The 27876-nt window shown below is 39.1% G+C and overlaps 1 long non-coding RNA gene across 2 annotated transcripts in view; it reads right to left on the minus strand.

Moving 5' to 3' along the window:
• The window catches only part of LOC115604586, a 111287-nt gene extending 83992 nt beyond the window's left edge, over positions 1-27295 (minus strand). For both annotated transcript variants that reach the window (XR_003990333.1, XR_003990332.1), the window contains exon 1: positions 20034-27295. This is a non-coding gene — a long non-coding RNA (uncharacterized LOC115604586). The remainder of the gene's footprint in view (positions 1-20033) is intronic.
• Positions 27296-27876: the final 581 nt, after the last annotated feature.

Below are 27876 nucleotides of genomic sequence, written 5' to 3' on the forward strand. Positions count from 1 at the left end.
TGATTAATTATGGCCCTGATATCACTGGCTACACCAATAAAAACAGTAATTCAAGACATCAAACCCTTGTGAGACTAGCTCAAAAACCCTTATGAATTTTTTTTTTTGAGAGATGTTCAAAACCCGAAGTGTTAATGTGCAATAGTATTTTATAGATTTGATACAAAATCCATACATATAGACAAATACAGGTTGATGCTTAGCAAAATCACTTTTTCAACAGTAAATATCTGTAATAGATGCAAAACGCCTGGTTATTTCTTACAGCACTCGTGTAGAATTATTAACTTGTTATTTTTGGGTTGGCAATTGCTATTATTTTGTGAGAATTACAAAAATGTCTCTCTTCAATATAGTTTAATATTTTTCCATCGGTTTTAAATGTTAATGTTCTCCTTTTGCACAAGATTTTAGGTAAGGTTGTAGAAAAATATATTCAATTTTACGATCAACTGTAAAGTTCCAGTTTCTTGGAGACTGTTCATGTATAGATTATATGTAAAAATAACATAACCCGGCCAGATTTCAAAACAAAACAAAGCCAGTCAGCTTCTGTGAACCAGACTAATGACATAGGTCTAGGATTTTTTTGTCCCTGTTTCTAGGCACTGCATGTTGTCAATGAGAATACAGTTTATGCCAATCTTAATCTGGCCATGGGAAAGAAACAGCAAAGATATATAGCCAGAACTGTTTACGAGATAAACAAAAAGTTTACTGCTTCCCACATACTAGGGAAACGGATTACACATCAGCATCTGGTTGCTCCAGACAATACTACCAGGAAGTTAATGAAATTGGAACAAGGAAATTACTATGACTCGCACTCCATAAAAAAAAAAAAGTGTAATTTATCATGAGTAAAAAACAATGGGAGCTTTGCTGATAAATTAACAAAAGAAAATATAAAGGCTGTATTGCTGTAAAACAAGAAATCTTTTTTTTTTCTGGATAAATTAGTTCTGTTCCAAAAGCTGATGTCACCTAAAATTAGAAAAACTGCAACATCGCTAATGGTGAGAAATGGTGACCTTTTTGGATTACAAGTATGATGTGAGGCAAGATGTTTATCTGCAGTTTCAAGGTACTCATGACATCATCTTCAAATGAAAACTCGATTAGTTTTATTTTAAAGGGATTTTATTCCACCACGACTAGGAAACCAGAATATTACTTGCCGCATTTAGGAGACTCTTTCTCTCGCAAAAGACAAAGTAAGTGCTTCTGTTAAAAGACTTCCCAGGAACCAAACTTGGCCTGTCAGTTTGGTGACCAGCCAAGTGAAATATTCTGAAACTCTCGAATTTGGTTGCCTGAAACTTCTCCACTGGGCAGCCTCCACTCAGTCCACATTGTCTCTGGAGTGCTACAAGATGTCTCCTACAAAAGTTTCTAAGAAACTCTTTCCTTCAAAGCCAGAAAATTTCTGTTTCAGGAATGCACTTTTTGTTCTCTTTGGCCATTTCCATGGTAGATTTATTCATGAAAAGTTATGGCACTAAAATGGAGTAAACTATTTCCATTTCAGGCTCTTGGAGTATCTTCCGACCACCATGGGCAGAGCATACCTAGGTCAGTAAACGCTGAGGGTCAGTACTTATCCACTAACCCAGGAAGATTTTCCTAGGCTGGTCCCATCCCCACACCACCATCCACGTGCCAGCAACCCAGCACACCCATGGCCTACACAAAATTTCCTGTTTGACTCATAACAGTAACTGCCAGCACTTCTCAACAAAAGGAGGAAACTTCAGACATGGTCTGGGCTCCTTATCCATGAGGCATATTTGTTCATGTACTAACCCAGGAACAGGCAGGCAGCAAGAAAACACCCTACAGGCTCAGTCTTCTCCCACTTGCAAATTCAGCTTGCCTAAAGACCACCTGAAGAGGATGGTCCTATGCAGTGTGCCTTCTCTATTAATTTCTTATGCACATGTCTAAGGACACAGATGCCCCATACCTAGCAGGACCCTCCACTGCATCAGTATGAACAGATCACACCTGCATGCAGAAACATAGCTTTTACTACGGAGGGGATAAGGGAGCAAAAATCCTACTGTGTTTGTTTTTTTTCTGGAGCAAATACATTGCTATCTTTATTCTTGTCACTGCTGAAGAGCAGGCCTTCACTACCAGCCCCCAACCTATGCCCTGCAATGTCCTTAGTCATCTTGAAATGATTCAGCAGCAGTAGACAGTCTCTTCCTCCAAGCAACGTCTACTCTAAAACTAGGCCCACCTAAAGTCAGGCCTAAGTTGCTTTACACCAGATTCCAGGAAAGACAGGCAACATTGCCTTCTGTAGAGAACCTCCAAAGATATTTCCTGAATTAATAGTGGCGTAGCACCTACAGACGCCGGCTCTAAGCAGCACAGAACTGCACTAAAGAAAGACACAAGAGGCGTTCTTCACAGCTGACCTTCAAATCAAGATGAATGAGACTTCTTTTTCTGATTATCCAGCTACCCAAAGCAAGTGATTTCATGCCACAAGGGAAATTCCAGAGGGGAAAATAGCACACTCAAATCAAGGATCTTGCATACCAGTGTTTGACCGCTACTTACATCCAGCATGTGTTCCCCAAAATCGAACTCATGGGCTCTTGGGAAGAAGTTGGGCTGTGGAGAAGACTGCTGCAGAGACAGTATACGGTTTGTCAGAGCTCTTTTCTCAGACAGTTGTCAGTATGGAAAGTAAGCTGTCATCAGATCCTTTGGCAAGCCAACGCATTTTACTAATCTGGCAGAAAAACACAGCAGAAGAAAACCTGACTAGCTTCCTGCCAGACTAGTAAGATGAATTGTCTTACTGCAAAAGCTGGCACAAGGGAACGGGTGGAACCATATGGCTAGAAACCGGCACAGGGCTACAAAAGAGTAAGGAAGAAGGACTGGGACTTCCAGTTTTCCTGGCAACAATTACATTGGCCACTTACCCACACCCTGGGTACTCACCCAGCTCACAGCACAAGACAGTAAGTACTTTGGAGAATTTGCAGTTGATAAATGGCAAAGAGGAGGGGTATGCAGCAGCATTTCATTGAGCCACTAAAGCTCAGGGGCTAAATGCTGGACCTCTTGAAGTCAGTGGCACAACTACAGTCTTCTCCATCTGGTTAGGCTTATTACCTGTCTATCTCCTCAGAAACCCATTGCAGTGCTTCAAAAACAACAGCAACTCAAAGGAGTACTCATATATTGGGTTAAAAATATACAACTGCAAATGAAGAAAAAAACCAAAACACAGTAGGATAGAGTGCCTCTAGTATTAGAAACTACAGCTCCTAGAAATATATTGTCTCATTCTCAAAAATGCTGTTTACTGGTAAACTTTTATCAACATTTTGTCACTCTATAAAATTTGTACCCTGTGACTGTTCCCACTGAAATTGCAAGGATTTCCACTGTATAAAAGGCATGTATAAGTCATTACATGATTTAAGCCACAGATACAAAACTCTCCAGCCTGGAAAATGCAAACGGTAGCATTGTAACAATCCAGGAACTGTACTAAAAGTTAAACAATGCCTTTGGACATTAAAGATAAGAGACAGAATAGGCTAACAAACTACACAGCTGATGAAAACAGTAGTGAATTGAAGACTTGAACAAAAAGCATGAAAAGGAAGAACATCTGCAATACTGAACTGCTGGAGGAAACAGAGGACAAATATCCCTGTTTCTTTAGCTGCAGTCTATACCCCCAACAATAGTTAAAACTGAATGCATCTAGAAGGCAGTACAGCCCAGCAGGAAAGTGTACAGGAGCCAAGGATAATCATATATGCAATTTTATAACCCCATAGACAAAACATGAATGCTACGGGTATACGGAGGAGAGCAGAACAGTTGGGGTCTTTTATTCCAAATAGTCAAAAATATCTGTGAAATATAGGAATCATAATCTTTCAGAGAGAAATATAAAGTACCTTTATTATTGAGAATGCTTTGCTGACAACTCAGTCATTACACATATGCTTAACACATTAAAGCTAGGAAGGACAAGAGCATTTATTTAGACTGATTTCATGCATAAATTATTATAAAGCTTCTAAACAGCAATCTTTTCAGCAAACTCATAACTTCAACTGTAAGAGATATTCTAAAAAGACATCCATCATACTGTAAACACTTCAAGGGATGGAGGTATAGTGCTAAATAAAGGAGAGCTAGGGAGGGAGCCCCAGCATCAGACCTGATCATCTATGCTGCTTAACTGTTATTTCAGTCCCTGGCTCTGTTTTGGCTGCTCCAACTAATCACCGCCAGTACCATACACCAAAAGCATATCTAGTATTACTCAGAGGACAGTTTACTCCAGTAACCACTCACAAAAGCAAAACAGAGGTGAAAAAGATGAGAACTATAGGTCAGAATTTAAGTAAATTCTTTTTGCCATCAAAAAGAAAGAAAAATTAATATGGCAAACTATTTCAAAATGGCAATTTTAATACAGTAGTTTTTTGTCTTAGCTGAATTTGAAGAACCTGACTCAAAATTACACGAGGAGGAAAAACTTGTGATTTGAAGGCAATTTGCCAATGGGCAGTCAGGTGCTGAAGATAGGTAGAAAGCTAGTAAGTACTGAAGAGTCACAAAAGAACGTGCTGCCAAATGTTGTGTACTACATAAAGCCATCTTAAATCCTGATTAAAGCCACAGGATATGTTCTCCTTATTAAAGCACAAGAAAATAGACAAATGAAAGGAACAAGCAAGCCACATAATGATATTATTAAGATCTATTTGTGAGACACTTAAAAAGGACATTATATAGAGAAATGTAGGCTTGTAACCAAAATGTTAATGGATGAGGAGAACCCAAAATACAAGAGTAAAACAAATGTTAGGCCAATTAAAATAAAGCAGACCTTCTCCTGTACTGCTAGGTATGGAAGGCTCCACAGTCTGTATTTATTCAGATGATATTGAAGTAAGATGAAACCTAGTGAAGGATGCTGCAAGTCCAACATCTCAATCTTGCATATTGTACACTCTGAAGCCTAAGACATGGGCTGGAAAGTTTAAGACTCTGACTCCGAAGTTAATTCATTTGGCTAATGCAAGATTTGCTCGTTGTAGGAGAGGATCAGGTGTGAGATCATCTTAGGAATCTGAACGTGCACAAGTCCATGGGACCTGATGAAATCCAAACACGGGTCCTGAAGGAGCTGGCGACGCTGCTAAGACACTGTGCATCATAGTTGAAAAATCATGGAAGTCAGGTGAAGCTCCCAACGTCTGGAAAATGGGAAACATAATCCCATCTTCAAAAAGGGGAAAATAGAAGACCCAGGGAATTCTAGAACAGTCAGTCTCACCTCTGTGCCTGGCAAAATCTTGGAGCAGATTCTGCTGGAAAGCATGCGAAGGCACATGAAAAACAAGTTAGTGACAGCCAACATGGCTTCACTAGGGCAAAACCTGCCTGACCAATTTGGTGGCCTTCTGTGATGGGGTTACAGAACTGATGGACAGGGCAGAGCAGTTGACATCATCTACCTGGACTTGTGCAAAGCGTTCGACACTGTCCTGCACAACATCCTTGTCTCTAAATTGGAGAGACATCAATTTGATGGATGGACCACACAGTGGATAAAGAATCATAGAATCATAGAATCATAGAATCGTAAGGGTTGGAAAGGACCTTAAGATCATCTAGTTCCAACCCCCCTGCCATGGGCAGGGACACCTTGCCCTAAACCATGTGGCTCAAGGCTCTGTCCAACCTGGCCTTGAACACCGCCAGGGATGGAGCAAAAAAAATCCACAACCTCCCTGGGCAACCCATTCCAGTGCTTCACCACCCTCACTGTAAAGAACTTCTTCCTTATATCTAATCTAAACTTCCTCTGTTTAAGTTTGAACCCATTACCCCTTGTCCTACCACTACAGTCCCTAAGGAAGAGTCCCTCCCCAGCATCCTTGTAGGCCCCCTTCAGATACTGGAAGGCTGCTATGAGGTCACCACGCAGCCTTCTCTTCTCCAGGCTGAACAGCCCCAACTCTCTCAGCCTGTCTTCATATGGGAGGTGCTCCAGCCCTCTTATCATCCTCGTGACCCTCCTCTGGACTCGCTCCAACAGCTCCATGTCCTTTTTATGTTGAGGACACCAGAACTGTACGCAGTACTCCAAGTGGGGTCTCACAAGAGCAGAGTAGAGGGGCAGGATCACCTCCTTCGACCTGCTGGTCACGCTTCTTTTGATGCAGCCCAGGATACGGTTGGCTTTCTGGGCTGCAAGTGCACACTGCCGGCTCATGTTAAGCTTTTCGTCAACCAACACCCCCAAGTCCTTTTCTGCAGGGCTGCTCTGAATCTCTTCTCTGCCCAGCCTGTAGCAGTGCCTGGGGTTGCCCCGACCCAGGTGTAGGACCTTGCACTTGGCTTGGTTAAACTTCATAAGGTTGGCATCGGCCCACCTCACAAGCGTGTCAAGGTCCCTCTGGATGGCATCCCTTCCCTCCAGCATATCAACCGAACCACACAGCTTGGTGTCATTGGCAAACTTGCTGAGGGCGCACTCAATCCCACTGTCCATGTCGCCGACAAAGATGTTGAACAGGACCGGTCCCAACACCGATCCCTGAGGGACACCACTCGTTACAGGTTTCCAACTGGACATCGAGCCATTTACCACAACTCTTTGCGTGCGGCCATCGAGCCAGTTTTTTATCCACTGAGTGGTCCATCTATCAGATTGATGTCTCTCCAATTTAGAGACAAGGATGTCATGTGGGACAGTGTCGAATGCTTTGCACAAGTCCAGGTAGATGACATCAACTGCTCTGCCGCTGTCCATCAGTTCCGTGGCTCCATCATAGAAGGCCACCAAATTGGTCAGGCAGGATTTCCCCTTAGTGAAGCCATGTTGGCTGTCACCAACCACCTCATTGTTTTTCATGTGCCTTAGCATGTTTTCCATTGACAGTTGTGGTCAGTGGCTCCATGTCCAGTTGGAAAACAATAACAAGTGGTTTTCCTCAGGGGTCAGTGTTAGGACCTGTCTTGTTCAATATCTTTGTTGGCAACATGGACAGTGGGATCAAGTGCACCCTCAGCAAGTTTGTCGACGACAGTTGATTCACTGGAGGGAAGCAATGCCATCCAGAGGGACCTTGACATGCTTGAGAGGTGGGCCAATGCCAACCTCATGAAGTTCAACCACGCCAAGTGCCAGGTCCTACTACTGAGCCGGGGCAATCCCAGGCACAGCTACAGGTTGGGAAGAGAAAAGATTCAGAGCAGCCCTGCAGAGAAGGACTTGGGTGTGTTGGTTGATGAGAAACTTAACATGAGCTGGCAGTGTGTGCTCGCAGCCCAGAAAGCCAACTGTATCCTGGGCTGCATCAAAAGAAGCGTGACCACCAGGTTGAAGGAGATGATCCTGCCCCTCTACTCTGCTCTTGTGAGATCTCACTTGGAGTATTGTGTACAGTTCTGGTGTCCTCAACATAAAAAGGACATGGAGCTGTTGGAGCAAGTCCAGAGGAGGGCCACGAGGATGATCAGGGGGCTGGAGCACCTCTCATATGAAGACAGGCTGAGAAAGTTGGGGCTGTTCAGCCTGGAGAAGAGAACCTGCATGGAGAACTCATAGCAGCCTTCCAGTATCTGAAGGGGGCCTACAAGGATGCCAGAGAGGGACTCTTCATTAGAGACTGTAGCAATAGGACAAGGGGTAACGGGTTTAAACTTAAACAGAGGAAGTTCAGGTTAGATATAAGGAAGAAGTTCTTTTCTGTGAAGGTGGTGAAGCACTGGAATGGGTTGCCCAAGGAAGTGGTAAATGCTCCATCCCTGGCAGTGTTCAAGGCCAGGTTGGACGGAGCCTTGGGTGACATGGTCTAGTGTGAGGTGTCCCAGCCCATGGCAGGGGGGTTATAACTAGATGATCTTAAGGTCCTTTCCAACCCAAACCATTCTATGATTCTATGTTTAATACAGGGCACATGTTTAATGCTGATCACCATAATGAAATTACTCCATGCAGGATGCTCAGATAGATTACTTCAGCAACTCTGGACCATGGACCATGAATGCCAGTGAGACATTTGACTCATGAGTTTTTTGGGTTTTGTTTTGGTTTTTTTTTTCCTTGCAAAGGTTTTAGAGGAATGCAGATTGAAATGAATCTACATACAGTTTAGAAGACAAGTGCACCCATGCAGATAATTAATCTGTAATTAGATCAATAAGAGTAAGCAGATGGATAAACCAGGAATGTTGTTATGTGTCCTGTATTACTTAACCAAGCATTTTTATCTTTATTAATGGATTAGTGCTGTAGAAGGCATATAGATATCAGAACAGGAAAAAAAGATCACTTTCCCTGATGATGATGATGTAAGTGTCTTTGTTAAGGATTTATAAAAGGTCTGGCTATGTTTATGAAGGTTTAAGGAACAGTTTGGGATTATGGTAGGACAAGGTGAAGTATGCCAAATGTGAAGTAACAGAAAAGGACCTCAAGCAGCAGCCTAATTTGCCCAGTGCCACTCAGAGTAGAATGAAATAAAGGAGGGTAGGGGTGGGAGAGGAATCAAACAAAAAAACTATTTAGGGATTTGTCATTCTCATTCTATCACTCTATTAATGCTAGACCTCTGACCAACAAAATATATTGTGATCTGAGAGACACTCAGTCTCATAATAATTCAATCTGGTTTAGGTGAACACATGTGTATGGGAGTGTGGGAAAAATCTTTGTACATGTATTTACCAAATTCTGTTCAGACTCTTAGTGTGCATATCTGTATATGCATAAGCTTTACAAGTGTTTCAAAGATACAAAGCTATAAAGCATTTTATGTTAGGAAAAGGAAAAGGGTGCAACAAATTGCAGCATCACCTAATCTAATTCAAATGGAGAAGAGCAAAAAACCCAAACCATAATGGGTTTGGAGTCCTAATCAGTATGTTACAGCTCATTATCTCTCCCACTCTCTGTACAACACGCAGAACTTCCTGTGAAACCTCTAGTAACATTCTCATGAATCTATCTTGGAGACTAAATCTCTTCCACAATCAACTACCATTGCCTAAATTCTTCAATTATCTGGGAAGCATTTTCCCTTAATGGGAAAAGGCAATAAATTGAGAAGAATTTTCCCTCCAAATTTAGGATTTCAGAGGCACAGTAGTTTCCACTATTTATTTGTAGAGAATGGAAAATGACCTGGCAACACTACTCCCCAAGAAAACAAGACTGTAACTAAATTTTGCGATAATAAAATGTCTCAACCATATAATTCTTCTGTGTTGTCACTGCACTAAAAGATTTTATTCCTAATGCTGCCTACAAGAACAGTGTGAAGAGTGGTATCTCTGAATTCCAGCATATATTCCACTGATGAAAACTGCATCTCCTGGGTGTATGTAACAACCACCTGCTTTTGTATAAAAGTCACAGAAGACTATAAGGACTCACAAATCATATGTGATTGCATATCTAAATGTAAATTAATTAGATAATTACCTTTATTTCTTTAGGAAGACAGATTTCATCTTCAGAACTTAACGTGTTTGTTAACGTAACAAACCTCAAAGTCCTCTGCAATAAATGCTTTTATGTACAGCAAGAAAGAAATATGAGATACTTCAAATGACAGCCTGAATGCTGCTTTAGTACCACAGATAATTTAGTGGTTTCTCTCAGCTTCAGTTACTGTTTAGGTCAGCTAAAGTTGTGAATCCTTAAAAAGAGAACTATGTTCAAATGAAATATAATTCTCTAATAAAACATAAGTTACTGCAAAGCTGTATTTTATATAGTAATTCAGCCCAGCAGTTAAAACTCAACTCCCTGAACAATAAAACCAGTTTTGCTGAGCACAATCCTTCCAGCTTCTAAGCTGATCCTTCCCCCACTGTCTCCTATGTAACTAGGCTAATATAAAAGAGACCAATCAAACAAGACTCTTGTTTACCTTTCACTGAGAGACACAAAGTGGTGAGTCTGCATATGCTCCTTTGTCCAAAGAGAACATACACTAGATTTTGTTTGATACACATTTTGAAAGTTCCTTTTAAGTTTTCACTTCTTAGAGAATGGTTGTGTTGCTACAGCTTTTGGCCGCTTGCTAACAGCAGCCTTTTCCCCCTCACCAGAATTTGAAGCTTTTGATCTCTTTTATCTTCTGCTTGCTCATAGCCTAAGAATTGCATCTGTGGCAAAGCTTGTCCTCTTAAGAGTCCATTGACTTATTGCTAGAAAACAAGGAAATAGCTTTCTTTTCACTCCAAGTTCCTGTTGAGATAATACATTCTGAAGGGACACAGCCTGCATGGAGTAATCAGACCTATTGGTCATCACTGTTTGAAATGCACAGTGAAAATATGCCATTGGGGGCAAAAGTAAAACCAAAGAGAGCTTCTACCTAAGAGAAATACACAGATAGCAACCCAAAGTAGGCTTAAGTATCATCCATCAGGTACCACCAAGCTACGCTACAACTTAGACAACAGCACATATTGAACATAAACAAACAGAGCATAAAAGCAAATAGATACATTTTATTTAATTTCTTCGCTGCGGGAAAGGCAAAGCATTAGTAGCACTCTTCTTTCCGATTCAGAATCACACAGCACAACCCACCAGACTGCCCTACAGGAAGATTAAACCATGTTTTCAGACTAATGTCCTGAGCACCGCTGACTCTCCCATAGTGTACTTACAAGCATATTAAGTCATGAATTTCATGTTCCAAACATAGTGCCATAAGGGAATAAAGATTTAAACGTTAGCACAGCAAGAAAGACAACTATAGCAGTATTAAAGAAATGAGCAATCTTGCCTCCATCTCCAGAAATAAACAAAAATTAATGTAGCACAACCACTACCAAATGATTCCTTCACACCTTCCATAAAGAACTTCTAAAAAGGATAATAAAAGACCCTTCCGGTCTTTTATCCCCTCCAATCACTAAATATTTCTTGGCAAAAACCACTTTTCCTTCTGCATAAGGACAGAACAATGACGTTGGTTGACTTCTTTTTGCTTGCCCAATCTCTTTTTGTAGTTCAAGTCAATCAATCGATCAATCAATCACATGGGTATTTGTGAAGGAAAGAAAAAAAATAAAAAACAAAGGCAGAGAGATTCCACATTTGGACTTGCATTGTCCTTTCCCCTCATAAAATCTGCAGGACAAGATTTATTATAGGTCCTGTGTGAAAATTTTCTTACACAGCCTTGTCTCTAGAGATACGTAATTTTGAGCAAAATCCCTCAGAGCAGTCCCACATCCGGTCTAACTTGGGTGGCTTCCCCAAGGTACAACTCAAGTGAAATTGTGCAGCTTGCCATTGCTGCTTTGGACAGCTGTGGCTCCATCCACCATGGGAAGAAACCAATGACAAATTCAATTATCACCTGAACCTGCAAAGATCCAGGACACCAGACATTTCCTCTAGTAGTTCTGATCATAAATGAGAGTCAAAACTGATCTAGCCAGGTAGCTAGTGTCATAGATTTCTACAAGAATAGAGGAAACAGTAAAAAAGTGTATTGGTAAGAACATTGAAACAAAGCTCTATTTCCTGCAGATTGTTTCCCATGAGTAGAATTTAACCCAAACAAGACCTTCGGCTCTGGTGACAACACTGCATGTGAACTGGAATGGCATTTCTTTGGTTTTGTTTTTAAAGTTAGCTTTTCCAAGATGTGCACTTAAAAATATGTCATAAAGTATAAATTAATTGTGTAATGTATAGTTCAGCAAAAGCAAGATAATTTCTCAGCAGTAGTACTGAATACCTCCTTACAATACTTTTGAAGTCCAAAAATACCTTCAGAGTTTAGTAATCTTTTCAGCCAGGCTTTCAAGCTGCGTATCAAGTTGGTTTAACTGTTTTGCACACTATACTGCAAATGTATTTAATGTACTTATTTATTGCCTAATTCCCTTTAGATTCTGTTAGGTAATGGACAAAAGGCAACATTTTCTATACAGCAAGCCTTACAAAAAAACTTAAGTATGCTTAACTTGTAATATTACAACTCTACGGGGCTTTTAAATGTTGCAAAACAGATACTGTCTGGGCTTGATACAAGGCTTAACCAAGAAAAAAAATCCCCAATCAAGTAAGAAACAAACAAAAACTTTATCACATAAAGGTTGGGTTGTTTTTTGGTTTTTTTTACACAAGGGATTTTTTTTTATCTTGCAGAATAAGTCACAAAAAAGAGACTGCCCTTGAACTTAATAAGGTCTGCAATTGTGCGTTACTACTAGCAATGAGACCACCACTAATATCAGTAAGAATGACAGCAGTGAGGACAAAACTAACGTCACAGTTACATGGTCAGTCAAAAAGCTGTCCCTGCCTACCAGTTCAGACAGTCTTCACAATTTCATCATGATTCAAGGGATATTTAATATGTTTCTCTTAGAAACTTAGCCCTCAGTGTTTGTGAAACTTCTGAAAAGTTTCTATCTCATGAAACTTTCTAAGAAACATTTGAAAAATAAACTCTTCTGTGTTCAGGAAAAAACAAACACAAACAAACAAATTTAAATCTGCACTTTTTAAAGTGTTCCCCTGATTTCTGTACATTCGAAGAGGGATTCAAGCCTCAACTTTAGATGTTGTTTAAGGCAGCCGTGTAGACACCAAGCCCCCCTTCTCCTTCCCAGGCAAAAGACAGACAGCTGCCAGGGATAATGGTTCCCACTTACATTGTCATACATTTCCTAGGATAGGACCTAGGCAGGTCTCCATCTTTTCTCATCAGCTATTTAGGGGACTTCACTGACCACTACAGTTAGATGAAAATTCCTCCACCCAAGATTTAAACTAAAGTCACAGTTAAATCTCCTAAGCTATGCATCAATTAACTAATATTAAAGACAACAACAAAATGTTCAGAAATACCTGAATTTTAAGGGACATTTTTAGTTCTATTATAATGCATTACTCATATAGGACATATGCACTAGGATATATCCCAATTAAAAAAATATAATAATTAAAGAAAAAAAATAAATCTTTGCTTCTGAAGCAGGGCTATGAAGTCACCATAATTTTGTATTATTACAAAACCAAACTTATTCCAGGAAAAATGCTTCATCATCTTTTTTGTCACCAGCAATCCAATAGTAGCTATAACATCCAAGACACAGAAAGACTGCCAAGAACTAAGTTCTATGTAATGAACTTGCCAACTCGACCATGTTTTATATGCTCCTGTTCTTATACAACTTCATAAGAAATCAGTCTGACTCTAATACAGGTTTTTTTAAAGTTACATGCTTTACAATTGTTATTAAAGGAAATCATTACATAAAATATCGAGTCTCTCCAGTCACATTGTATTCTTCTAATGTTGTTTTTTGGGGGGCAAAGGGGGCAGAGAAGGAAGGAGAAGAGGAAGGGGAAGGACAATGGGACAGGGGTTGACAGGAGAGGTTTACAAATGAGGGGATTGTTGCACTGGAATAATTCCACCAGGGTTTTCCAGTTCAGAGATATTACTGCAAAGTTACCCAAGAAAATCTGAACCTCCCCATGGCCTGACATAAGTAACAGACTGCCAGTCTCTCCCTTCACAGAGCTCTCATTAGACATTTGCAGTTCAGCAGGGAAAGATAACAGTGAGTCACCCACAGTCACTGCCCGAGGGAAATGATCCCTTCTCGATGTCAATCACCGTGAAGATTCTCTCAGTCTTTCATTTGCAGTAAAGCTGCAATGGCCAAGGGAGGGTTCAGGAATGCAGTTATCAGAGACAGAAGAGTTCCTGCCTAAATGATGCTCATTTAGGGCTTAAATATTGTAACAGTGATGCTACTGAAACAATGTACTACAAACCTCAACTTTTCACATAAAAAATTCAGGAGAAAGTTCTAGGGTTCTAGGATGAGTGGTATACCCCTCTGCTGCTATGCAAAATATATTCTCTGGGTCTGAATTTATGAAAACAGCCTCTGTCTTTCCTAAACCCATGGCTTCAATTTCTCCTACGGCAGCCTAATCTAATATACAAGGAAATAACCTAATATACAAAGAAAAAGAGGGCAGCTGGAGGAGCAGAAGAGGAAACACTGACGCCCACTGCCACGGAATGATAAGACAAATTCACCTGCAACATCTTCTCTGGAACTGTAGAGGATTACTCGATCCGGGGCCTGATTTTGAACTCTTTGTAACAATGATGAGGATAATAGCAATAATGCATTCGGAACAGTCAAATTCAGCATCTTAAGTAGTAACACTGGTGCCACCATTAAACTTACAAGTGATTCCCTCATATGAGACCAGAACAGAATCACCCTGGCTTAATGGTAAACTTTGGTCTCTGTAAGAATCTGTTCAGTAGGGGCATTCAAAATGCTTTTCTCATAGGTCTTTGTACCTACTGAGCCTATTAACATCAGCTATAAAGATAGGCACCCAGCCAATCGTGATGCCTGTCTTTCTGAGAAAAATCCTGTGTTGAAGTTCTGCAATTTCACATGGATTCAGGTGGATCTAAAATACACGTACTCTAAAACAGAGTATCAGACTTGCATTTGTTTGCTGAATACACGTGCTTTCAAACGTTTCTGTGAGGCGAGATAATGTATTTATATTAAGAACCATTATTATTTTCATTGTAATTTCTGCTATTATCACTCATTATTAAAATCAAGCACAGAAATCAGATGGGCAAAGATCAGGAAAAGGTCTACAAATTTTAAATATGTCATTACAAACACACTTTGTTTCTATAAATAATAATTACTTAACCCAATGCTGAAGTTATTTCTTCATTAAGAAAGTTAACATGCTTTTCAGAGAATTGTGGATTCAAATGCAGAGACAATAAAGGGAAAAGTGCTCATTTCTGTGAATTGTTAACTTCCTGGCGGTTCTGCTCCAACATTAATTCTGCAGAGGTGTTGCTTAAGAGTGATTTTATCATACAAAGAACTGTGGCAAGCAAGTAGGATACTCCATATTGCCTGTCAATTTTTTAGGTTTTATATGGAATATAAGTTTTTAGATCTTCTACCTCGATATAATGTCTTAAAATAATTTGTATCCAATTACCAGCAAGTATAAGGCTGGCATATTCAAATACATAGAACTATGGTAATTTTTATTTATGAGGATCTAATCTTGCACCAGTGTTCAGTGACAGAAAGCACCCTTTAAAAATACTCCATTTCTCTTGAAACAGAATTTTAAAGAAATTTAGAGAAATTAAAGCAATTTCTATTACTCTCTACTACAAGAAAGCATCTGTGTAGATTAAAAAAATGATTCAAGCCTAGTTGTAAATTGGTCCACACATGAGCTAACCTCATTTTTTTCCCCCCTAATGAAAGTGTGGGCAAATGGGGAGAGATATCCTGGATTTTAGCTTGAAAAAAGATCTAAGTTAGATAACACTGCAATGCGTTATCTGAGTTTAGGCTGCCTTCAAAGGCTTTTCCTAGCATAGGCCTAATTGAAGACTTATTCTCACACACTTAATGCTTAATATAGTCCTTTATTTACAGATCACTGACGGAAGAGTGCCAGGTAGTCCATAATAAGCTAATCTGTTCCTGTGAAATAATAATATATGCTAAGTAAGACAAGGTGCACAGACAAGCTACTTTCAAATTTAAAATAAAAAATAAATAAAAAACACGGGTTAATAGTATGTACTGAAAACATTCCTTTTAATGAAAAACTCTTTTTAATGAATTCCTGCACTGCTACAGGAATGTAATAAAGCATTTGAAGCCATATAAAAATTTATTACCTCCCATGAAACTTGAAAACAAACTGATTTGTCTCAAAATCTGTAAAAAAAAACCCCAAAACTGGAATGAGAATCTACATGCCAAGTTTCTACATGGAAGGAAATTTTTGGGACCATTACTTTACAAAATACTGAAAATGACACTTCATAATGGAAATACTGACTCTTTTACTTCACCAGCGCTAGCTAGGCACACTAATGCTCACAAACACTGTGTAAGAATCTGAAACTTTCTTGGATAAACTTTGCTTCCATAATCAAAAATGAATGACCACCTTTCTCAGCTTTTCAGCTCAGTACAGATATCAGCACAGAAATCCCTATCTCACAAGTTTCCTGACTTCTCAGAATAGCTTTAAAGCAGGAATTATTCTAAGTCACAAGATGTATTATAAGAAGTGCTAATGAGGCATGAATTACACTTTTTACTTTTTTTTATTAAGACCTTTCTTTGAAGAGGTCGCCATGGCCAAAATATCATTGCAAAGTTAATCTTCTCTTTTCAGGGCAAATTGAAGGCATTTGTTTCAGATTATCTATCTGACAAAAGCTGGAGAAATAGCAACCTAATCAAATAACCCATGGTTGTCATTACAGTTTAGCAAAAAGTATTACCTGACACTCCCAGAAACCAATCAGATTATTTGGGTAATTTCTGTACAGCAGTAGGCCAAGGCCAAATATGAAATAAAACTCATGGTTAATGTAAAATACCTTTACCCTCTGCCATTCTTCAGACTTTTTCACTAGATCCTTTCCACAAGGAATGAAACAGCTTATTTGCGATTCGTGTTTTTCCCTTTTCTGGGAGTGATTCCCAGTATAGTAGTCTTTGCCAACAGGACCAAATCGTGGTCTTTTCAGGAGCACATTCCAGATCTAGTCCCATGATTCAAGCCACCATCTGGTTTTAAAGGAAAACCCTTCTCTGCGGAAATATTAACCTGACGTGTCTCCAGTCTAGACTAATAATTATGGCAAGGACAGAGCAAGTCCATTATCCACATGGAATAGGTGAAGGCTTTGACAAATCAGTAATAACTAACATGAGACTAGTCACTAATGATTGTTCTTTCTTACTTGCTTTCTTATAAAACGAAACTTTAGGCTCATTCAAGAATTCTGCTTCCACTGGGACTGACAAACAGTGCATTTATTTCCATCAAAGGCAAGGGACTGCACTTAGTGTAGTGCCCATAAAACAGGAAATGGAATGTTGTTCAACAAAGGTGGACCTGCTCCTGTAGATTTTTGTCGACACTGCTTTTGTTCAGAATGGGAAGCAGGGTTCCTCTAATTGTACCATTCCAATTCTTCTCATTGCAGCCTTTTATATATTCGAATGGATGTATTGATTTAAAATCACTTATGCTTTGAAAAAATTGCACAAGCAAAACAAGTGTTGAGAACTGGAATGAAGATGGTGACCTTCAGGAGAAAAACTGAAATACGCAGTTCGCATTCACAGGGTAGCAGTTTTCAAATGCAAGTTCTATTGACCCTGTTTTAGCAGTGGGCTTTAAATGCGCTAACTTTCATTAAGAACACCATGGAAAGAAGTTCAGACAGAAACCAGCCGCAACGACCACACTCTGGACCTGTAGAACTGGGGGATGTGCTCTCCAGTGCCATCTACTGGCACCTAAACCATTAACCGACTTCAAGCATCTCCTCGCACACCAAGTAGTCACATCACAGCTCTGAGCACAAATGCAAATACACGCTTATTTAGGCTATTCCTATTTTAGTTGTACTGGCTTATGAATTTTGGAGTAGGGCAATCCAAGGGTTTCTTGCAGACTGTTTTAAGAAGAGCATGCTAATGTAATATTTATACAATCATGTTGGCATTCACCTTCAATGAACACAGTTAGACCACCATCCAACATCCACAAGCGTGAGTGCAAATCCTTCTACCAACCTCCGTGAGTCTATCTGGAGCTCTTAAAATAGTATTTTCAATTAAAAAGTATTGACCAAAGTAGCTAGTTAAAGGGAAAACTTTTTATCCCATCTCGAAACAGGCAAGAAGAAAAACAGATTTTGAAGCATGTTTCATGGAAAAATTAAAATAAACTGCATATAGCACCATCATAAAATATTTTAATTATTTGCTTGCATTTTTCCTTCCACATATCTTAAAGAATTTTAAAGAGACTGAGAAGCCATTTTCCACAAAGAGAAACCAAAAGAGGAAATTAAAATGTGGCTTTTTTTTTTTTTTTTTTTCCCTCCTTACAACCAAGGCAGTCACTGAAAAGGGAAAGAAAAGGGAAAGAGTTATTTCAGGAACTCTCACTTCTACATGCTGTTTTTCAGATCACTTTAAAACAGCATATTCAAACTGATTACTTTCATACTAATTTAGGAGGTTAACATTTTTAAATAGCTACAAACATCTAAACAAACATAAATTTACAATCTCTCTGGAAAATACTGCTGATACCTAACTTTGCAGAGCTGTCAGAAATAAGAAGTTACTTTCATTTGTAGTATAAATTCCTGTCATAAATTAACACTACAAAAAGAAGCACAGTCAATTTCACATACAGTCATATGAAAGGGTCCCTGCACAATGACCACTATCAGTCTTCAGCTGTCAACCTTGTTTTGGGTTTGGCTTTCTTACAATAAGGAAAATATCTTTAATATTAGAATACCTAAAAAGCTACAGGCATAATCAAAACCTAGTATTATTAGAAACACCAATTTACACGGTCTGCATTTTTCACTCCTATATTGCAACTAAGTTCTAAATGATGATTCTGCTTGTTACCACCACTCAGTTTTATAATGTTTTTTTAACAAAATCAAGAATTCAAATTGATATTTTTCCTTTCTCTTCTGTTCTCCAAGGTAACTAATTTAACAGGAAGTAACAATCCTAAAAGATTGATCTCATTTACAGGGCAGCAATGCCTAATGTAGATTCAAAGGAGATAGAACAAAAACTCAAAGATGTAGTAAGAAAGGCAAAGATGACACCAAAGCTCTTGAAGATCTGCCCTAATGTTAATAGGTAACATAAGAAACGGACATTGCTTTAACAAAGAAAAAAAATAATCAGTAAAGAAGATCTAGCTAAATAGCTTTGACTTCCTGCAGACAAAAAGCAGTGTGCTACAGCCCTTATAGAAGGGCACTAATTGGTGTGTTGGGAACATCCAACACCCACCCATTCTCTAGCCAAAAAGGACTGAGCTTATGTTACACAACCTAAACTTTCCCAATAGCATTAGCTTGGACTCTTACTGGAATAGTGCCTCTCAATCACTTTCAGCATGCACTCAGGCTTGAGAAAGTGATACCTGCCATAGCTCAGTGTTCCTATATGACCCCCAGTGAACTAGGAACAAACCATCCCACAACTCAGCTATACACTGCTAGCAAAGATAAGATCACTGGGAATGCAGAACAACTGTCTGCACTGTGACAAAGCTAAACTAGATGGTGTCATTCAGCGAGGTTTACCACTACGGAAGTGCAGTTAGGGCTGCAACTGCATCAACAGGCAGACTGGTAACATGACTGCACAGCTTCCTTCTCCCTAACCCTCTCCATTAAGAAATAGTAATGCCCATTACAATTCGGCCTTAACAGGCTTTGCCAATTTGAACTTAAAATGAACGGTACTGGTTTTCAATAGGGTCTTGCTGCCGCACAAACAGTATTTCATTCTTCATGTATTTTTCAAAACTATATGGATCACTTCTTGAAATTGCTTAAGTCATGATCTGGAATATCCTTTCTGCAATAGCAAGCTTTGCTCATTTATTTCCTAGTAGGTAAACTTCAAGAAAAAAACCTTATACATGCCCTCCCACTACTAGTACTCCGTTACTCTTTCTGGCATCACAGAAAGTGAGCAAAGAAAGTTACTGTGCTGTGATTTGCAAACTCCCTTACTTACCATAAGCTCTGTGGCTTTAAGCACAGCTCTCCTGCAGGCACTGTTCCTCATTTCTAAAGCAGAGGTAATAGCAACTCCTTGCTTGCTTCCTATTAGTTTTGTGAAGTGAAACACAATAAACCCTCAGAAACACTGTGGTCATATGAAGAGTAAAGCAGCAAAGGCAAAAAGTCAAGGCATATTTATTTTGCTGGCAAAGCACTGCTCTCAGGGCAGTAAGGGAAACACATCCTTGGTGTAATGACAGGTAGGGTTGCAAGTGAGATGCATTTGGCCTGCTGCTTTTAACTGGTATTGTTTCTGTTGCTAGCTTTTCAGTGCACTGCAATCAAATAATTATTGTTTCCTTGGTTGCCAACTATTTTTCTTTTATTAGTAATACCAACCTTTGTTTATTCTTCTTCCTCCCATGGGAAATTTCAACACGCCTCCAGAAGGGATGTTGTATGACTCATTTACAATGGGATCACTCCCTTTCTTCCCAGGGGAGGCTTTCTCTTTGCATTTTTTCTCCTCCCCTCTGTATTTGTAGACAGGGACACCAAATCAAATCTCTGCTGTGTTCACATTCATGTGATCTGAACAAGATGAACAGATCAGCAGTTCTCACATATTTGCCTAGGAGACATACAGCTGAAGAGAATTCATCTCAGACACCATTCCATTTAAACTGTTTAACATTAATTCTGACAACATTAGCAACAGACCATATAGAAAAGTAGTATTGAAAATACATTTTTATGGGGTTTTTTTTCTTTCCTCAATGCAGTGAGTATTTTCTGGGGTTTTGTATCCTTCACTTCCTTGCTTTTTCGCTCTTCAGTTCCTACTTGTTTTCTCGCCACGCTCATTCCTTTCTCAGCAATGCATGCATTTTACTATCTGTCCCCAGTCTTACTCACTCACAGCTTATTTCTTGGTGTGGTTTTGTCCTCTTTAGTTCCCCTTCGCAACCCCACACTCGATCATCCTCTTTCGGGTACATAGTTTATTTTGCCTTCTTGTCACGAACTACTACCCTTTGTCCTAGAAAATCCTTTTCTTTCACTAGGTCATCATGTACTACTGTCACTCTCATTTGTAGCCCCCAGCTCCACCACTGGCAACTCCTGCTGATGACAGATGTCTCACAATCAGCTGCAAGTCTGCACTTGGCTCTAAGCCTGAGGGAAGCTCCAGACTTTTTCTGCATTTACTCTTTGCAGCAGCGCTTTTATATAGATGGAGCAAAGTCACCCTTTCCTGAAGCACAGCTTCTTAGAGAATTCCAGGTCCCTCTGCACCACCAAGACCAAATACCTGTAGAAAAAGCTTGAGAAAAATTGCAGACAATGCTATCCAGAGGGGTGAGTAAGCATGGATGGCATTTTGCCCTGGGAGTCCTGTTATGAACAGTCAGAGCATGTCAGTGCATTATTTCATTGCCTAATATACACAGCAGGAGCTCTGGACTTGAGTGTGCAGACAAACCATCATACCAACCCTAAGCTACACATATCCTCTCCCACCATCTAGTGCAATACTTTCATCTCTTCCCCTGCCTCCTGTGCCACTCAACCTCAGTGTTACCTTCCCCTACTCATTTCTTCTACTTACCTTTGCAAGCCAGAAAGAATATATAATTGACCAATGAGGAGCTAAATGGAAAGAGTCTAGGGTGTGCTAACTCATCAACCAACTAGCAGGAAAGTCTACAAATTTAGATTGGCTAGATATTCCAATGCTATATGCATTCAGATTGGCCTGGTGCCTATCTTTCGGATGCCAATAGTCAAATCCCACAGTCTTCCAGCCTGCAAAAAAAAAGGCTCAAAGGACTATGTCTGTATAGATCCAACATACAAAGTAATTGTGTCAACTTTTGGCTTGCGCTTTCTGCAATACCGATCTGCTCCTGAGCAAAGCAGTCAACACCAAAGGACTTGCTACCTCAGCTCTACGTGATGTTAGTGGCTATGTCTGCATTAGCAAGTAGCACTTTGCAACAGAAAGTCTGTGAACTAAGACAATGGCTGTTGAGAACTGGATGCCCATGCTACATGCTTTGGGAAATGTTTTACTTTCCACTAGCTCTAGACCAGTCTTGCAGACTGAAACTCCAATAGCAGATGGAGTCCCAAAATACATCACCTGATTTCACAGGAGTGCAGAATAGTTCAGGCTAGAACAGACCTCTGGAAGTCATCTCGTTCAACTGCCCTGTTCAAGCAGGGCCACCCAGAGCTTGTCGCCGAGGACCATGTCCAGAATAACTCCAAGGATGGAGAGTCCACAGCCTCTCCAGACAACCTGTACCAGTGTTTGGTCACCCTCACAGTAAAAAAAAGTTTTTCAAACAGAACATACCATATTTCAGTTTTTATTTTAGACTTAGTCTTACCCAAAAATAATCCAGTTTACCCAGTCTGAGACTATTTCAATGCAATCAAATTAATGTTCAAGAGATTCACTTCAACACCAAAACCACAACACTTTCTCCTAGATGAAATGCTACTGTAGATTCAATCATTGGTTCTTCTACTACAACCATGTTCTGCCACCCTTATTTACAATCAGCAGTGCCTGACTTTAAAAAGTGGTGTTCAATATTACATTCCTTTAAATGTTTTAACATGGTATGGACAGTTTTTTTCTTCTTCCCTAGCTGCTTCCCTGTCTCCAAACACAAGACAGAAAGTAAAATACAGAGAATTGTCTAAACACAAATACACCACTACAATACGTGTTGCACAATGTTTAAACCATAGGAGGATATGCTGCATGCATTCAAAACTTGATAATAATGCAAATAAGAGATAAGGGAGAAAGACTAGTGCATTCCCTTCTCGATTTACTTAGTTTCCCACATTATCAAGATTGTAACCCTAAGAATTCATAAAGTTGCAATTAGCATCTGTGATAGAAACCTGAAACAACTTCATCAAACTTGTATGGCAACACACAAGACTATCAATGATCAGGAACCACATACACATTGATGTCAGCTGCAACTCTAGAGAAGTACATATAGGCATTAGATATTCCACGCATTTAGAAGCCTGTCCTGCTCTAATTGCCATCTTAGACATGGATCCAAATGAACCAGGCCCCAACCCCATTTTGAATACCATGCTCAGCAGGGCTGATGGCAGCTTAAATACAACTGTGCACAGACTCTGCAGAGCATACACCTGTGTGCAGCATGACACTACACTATGTAAGCAGTGAGTTAGATGTTCTGCATGCTGAGTACGCCCAGTGTTCAGAGCTTTGTGACTGATGAAGACAGCCCTATTCTAGTATTGCTGAAGTCACAGTTATAGTGATAGTTCTGTGGCACACCAGCTGGGACAACAAAATCAGCCAGGTCACTCATGAAAATACAATTCAGTTTGACCTGCACAATTGCTATCATTGCAGTTCAAAAATTATCAAACCATCTGCAGACAAATACTACCAATCTCATTCAGGAATAAAAGACATCAGGAACAATAACAGAGTCAAACAACGCATGCCACAACATTTCTGATGTCTTCTAAAAAGAATGAAGAGACACTTAATAAAAACTCTCACAAGAATAAGCTTCAAAATGTCTATCTTCTCTGGAGTATTTTGTTTCTCTTCACATTATTAGGAAAGACCTCTACAAGTACAATCTCTCAGTTATTGCCATTTTAATGAGATTTTCACAAAAACTTAGAAAAGTTTAAAAGCTTCTGTTAAAATTAAACTGTATCATAAAATTGCATCATGACCAAATGCTTTATTCCTTCAACCTTTAACCTAGCTAGTCAGGGAAATGAATGAATAAATCAACTTGCAAAATGAAGCCCTACTTTTGTGAGCATAGGAGGCAGAAATCTGGCACTCAGGAGACTTCCTGCTAAACTGGCTTGCTCAAATAGACAACATATTTGTCTTCTACTTTTTAACAAAAAAAAATTTAGGAAAGTAATAACCATTTTCTGCCTATTAAAACGTGCAAATTTTAAAGCTCATCAGTTTGCATGGTTGTAAGTAAAAAAGGTTTCATTTGACTTTTTCTTTTTTTTGATAAATTTTAACAGAATAGCTGTTAACATCCAAAAACGCTTCAGGGTCAATTCCCATTAATCGTGGTAGCACTGATTTAATTTTTAAGTGTAGGTAGGATGCTTTTCCCATACCTGCAACCCTACTTCTATCATAAACAAGTTGCCTCTTGACTACCTTTAAAAAAAAAAAAAAAAAAAAAAGAAGTAATCACTCCCAGTCATTTTCATATTCATTCAGAAAAAGTGGTGCTGCTAGACATATTACTGTGTGTAAAGAAATAAGGGGGAAAAAAAAACAACAAATAACCCAGGAAAATCTCTAGTTACAAATAACATATGCAAAATATTCTGGATATAAAATTTACACAGCCAGTACTTCATCCAAATAGTTTTCAAAATTAAGCACGAATTAGGAACTCTTAAAATACACATGCTAACTAGGAGTCACCAAGCCAAGCGGAAATGCTGTACGGGAAGGCATGGCCGTCACCCCGTTAAAGCCAAGGTGTCTGAGTCAGCACCACAAGAGTGGCATCTTCATCTGTTTAGAAGCCAAAAATTGGAGTACTCTCCTGAGGGCAGTGCCTACAGTAGCCTTTGAAGAACTGAGCATGGCTCACCCCTTTTGAAACACAGCTGTTGTGGGAGAGGGCATGTTGTGCAACACCCAGGCAGTTACAGCACCTGCCAGGTTTTGTGCTCTAGCTCTCAAGATTAGCCCTGTTTCTTTTCTCATGATTATTTAACATAATCCAAAACCAGACTTTTGAATTGACTTAAATTCAAAGCAACTTACTCCCTCGTCCCCCCTTTCCAGGGTATCACAGTCATTAAATTACAACCATGTTGTACCCTGCATCTGAACACATCTATTTTGCATTTTGTTAAATCCAATTGGTTTCAACTGAGGAAGCAGAAGGGGACTTTGCCCCTACCTCCCTTCTCACTTTCCTCCAGCCTTGACACTGGCCTTGTGATTAGCATACTGTCATGGGAAGGAAGAGACATTGATATGAATGAGGACACACCTGAATCCAATTTCCTTGCTTGTCCAACTAGTCTAACAACTATGCTAACATGAGCAACCTGGTTTTGAATAACAGTGTCCGCTGCTACTCTGGTTTGTTTTGTTGGGTTTTTTAAAAGGAATTATTCAAGTATTCACATTGGATCAGTCCCTCATGAGTCTCAGATGACACCTCAACTCATTTCTGACTAGCGTAAGTCCCCAGTTACACATACTAAACACTACAATTGCTATGAAGTCTTTCAGACAAATCAGAATATGCCTATAGAGTTCAAAGAGCTCCACGATTATGCTGCTGTTGAGGAAGGTTGGTTTGATTTTTATTACTGTCAGCCTCCAATGAACCAAGTCTTAGGACCACATTTAAATACTTATATGTGATATTAAATCTGCATACTCCATACAGTATCAATGATTTTTTTAAAAAATATTCACCATGAAAAGGCATATCACTATGGATACACAGCTTGCAGATCAGTGTCTCAAGTTGTGATCAAAACTTATATTCACCACTTCTACTAATATTCAAGAGCTTTTCTTTAGGACCTGCATGGACTGGGCAAAGTGAACAAAGCAAGTGAATGTTCATTTTACTTTCTTCTATAGAAAAAGCAGAAAGAAGAAAGTAGTCCAAACATTAAATAAGTGGTAAGTACATTTACACAAAATAAAAATCGTAAAATGTCCTGTGACACTGATAATTCATGTAATTTCAAGATTTCCACACTGATCATGATTCATCAATTTTATTTTCTAAAACTAAATCCACATGGGAACGAAAATAGTTTTAAATTAATTTGATTATCACACACTAGTCCCTATTACTCAAGCTGTGCCTTTTTTCATACCCAAATTACAGAACACTTTCAACAGCATTCTGTATAGTACTCTTCATTTTCCAAGGATATGATTATCATCTGAACATGTGCAAAAGCATTTTAGCTAATAACTATACTTATGTGTACAATCTACCCAGCCTTTCTGTAAAGGTATAATGTGAAAACTCTTTCCAATAATTTCTTATTGTACAGGGTTTCCTCTCCATTCTTTCAATTAAACATTTCTTTTATAATGGAATCCTTTGCAGCAGTCTCCGAAGTTTTAGAAAAGGTACTTCCCTTTCTGACAACTGTTCCGTGCTCCTGCCATGCCTTCCTCACAGTGGTTTTGCCAGTCTCCCAGATGCGTCATCTTCCTACCCCTGCAGCTTAGCAGCTCAGATCTCCGTAACAGTGCTAAAAGATAAATGAAATAGCTGACAGAAAATGAGTAAGCAAAACAAGGAGCTTTGCCATTAGGTGTAAAAAAAGTGATTAACTAATCCAACTTCTGCACCTGCACAGCTTCTGTGATTTATGTAACATGAATCACAGCACTGACTCCTAATTTCAGGGCAAAAAAAAACCAAACCATACCAAAACCAACCAACCAACAAACCCTGCATACATAGTTTCTGACCGTGTAATAAACTCAGGCTGAAATAGCTACTTTGAAAGAACCAACACACATTTAAACCACTTTTTTTATCCTTCCAAGAACTTAGCTCTTCTGTGCTATTCATGCCCTTACTATCGTGAGACAGACTACATCAGATGACAGTAAATTATATACTGAACATCTTATCCTGTTATGCTGTTGCTTGCTTTCTCGGCTTACCCCCCCAGAGTTCTTCCATTTTACACCTATTAGAAAGATCTTACATCCAGCTGTGCCACACTAACATAACCCAAAGTAATCCACCTTTAATCTCCCAAGATTCCTCTTGACCCAGCTAATGACAAAAGCGATGGTGTATGTGAGAGCAGGTATGACCTGGTGATTATCAGTACACAGTATCTCCACAGGGCTATCCCCAAATGCCTATGGGTTGAGAGATTTCATGTGATGATAGTAGCCAAGGTAAAGAAGGGTGAGGTGCTTTAATTATACCACCATTTGGCTGTCAAATAAGGTGTTTTCCAACTTTAAGGCAACTGTTTTAAGCAGCAAATTATGCATTTAAATGTACTGAGATATATTAAAATGGAGAAAAATAATGCAAAACCCCCAAGACTGCATAGAAATGAAGTATGGCTACCAAACCATGAATAATACATTTATTTATATGTGATTTAAAACTCAGAAATTCTAAAACTATTTAATCTGGACAAAATTACATGCGCTTAACCAGCTATTTAAAATTTTGAGAGGGAACAGACATGGGAAATTACCATCTTTTTCTACTAACTGAGAACAAAAAATTAAATTATTTAATGAAACAGGGTTCTTAAATTTCGTACTAAAACTTCATTTTGGGACTGCAATTCCATATCAACTGTAATTACACCTGGAGGGGGGAAACCTAAATACTAATATTTCATTCCTATTAACCTAGGAAAAATAAGGTGATAGGATAAAAAAAACCCCAAACTACCAAACTTCAAAGCAAAGAAGAAATCACAGATAGGAATGTTGTTCTAACTTGTCAACTCTCAGGAATGTATTTTTGAAAGGGAGCTTTTTTTCCAGAAGTACCACAATTTAGTCCTCATAAATAACAAAGTGGACTAACAACCTTAACCTAGTAGAGGTATTAAAAATCTTATGCTCTTAATAATTCGGGAGTTTAAAAAAAGCTTGAGATGGAGGAATACAGTAACGGATTGGGGAAAATTATTTCATTATGCTGTATTTTATAATTTCTTCAGTTCCACACAATCCATCAGCATGAATTGTTTTCAGAAAATATTGTATTTTATAGCTCAGATGAATCAGTACTACTAAATAAGACTAAATTTCTGCAGTTCAAAATTGTATTTCTTCAGACAACCAAGGTGCCAAATATGGGTTCTGTTAATAGTGATTTACCAAGGATAAAACTCAGCTAATTGTATTTTAAAAACTCAGTTATACTTATAACTGACTGTATAACAATTTGTAATGTCCCCTCCCCACCCCCTCCGCATTTCAGGGCAGGTTTTGTACATCCAATATGGAATGCAGAACTAATAAAATTATGATGTAACTTTTCACCAAACCTGTTGCATCATATGAATTTAAAAGCTTCAGTGCTCAATTATAGCCAAATTGCTGTAGAAATTATGGCAGCTGGAAACTCACCCACCCAGTCCTGAGCTAAAAGGTCTGACTGTTAACTTCCTTAGTTACCTGTGGCATGAAGTTCCCCAGGGCTAGAGACAAACAAGCGCA

Source organism: Strigops habroptila, chromosome 2 (assembly GCF_004027225.2).
Source record: "Strigops habroptila isolate Jane chromosome 2, bStrHab1.2.pri, whole genome shotgun sequence".
NCBI lineage: Eukaryota > Metazoa > Chordata > Aves > Psittaciformes > Psittacidae > Strigops > Strigops habroptila.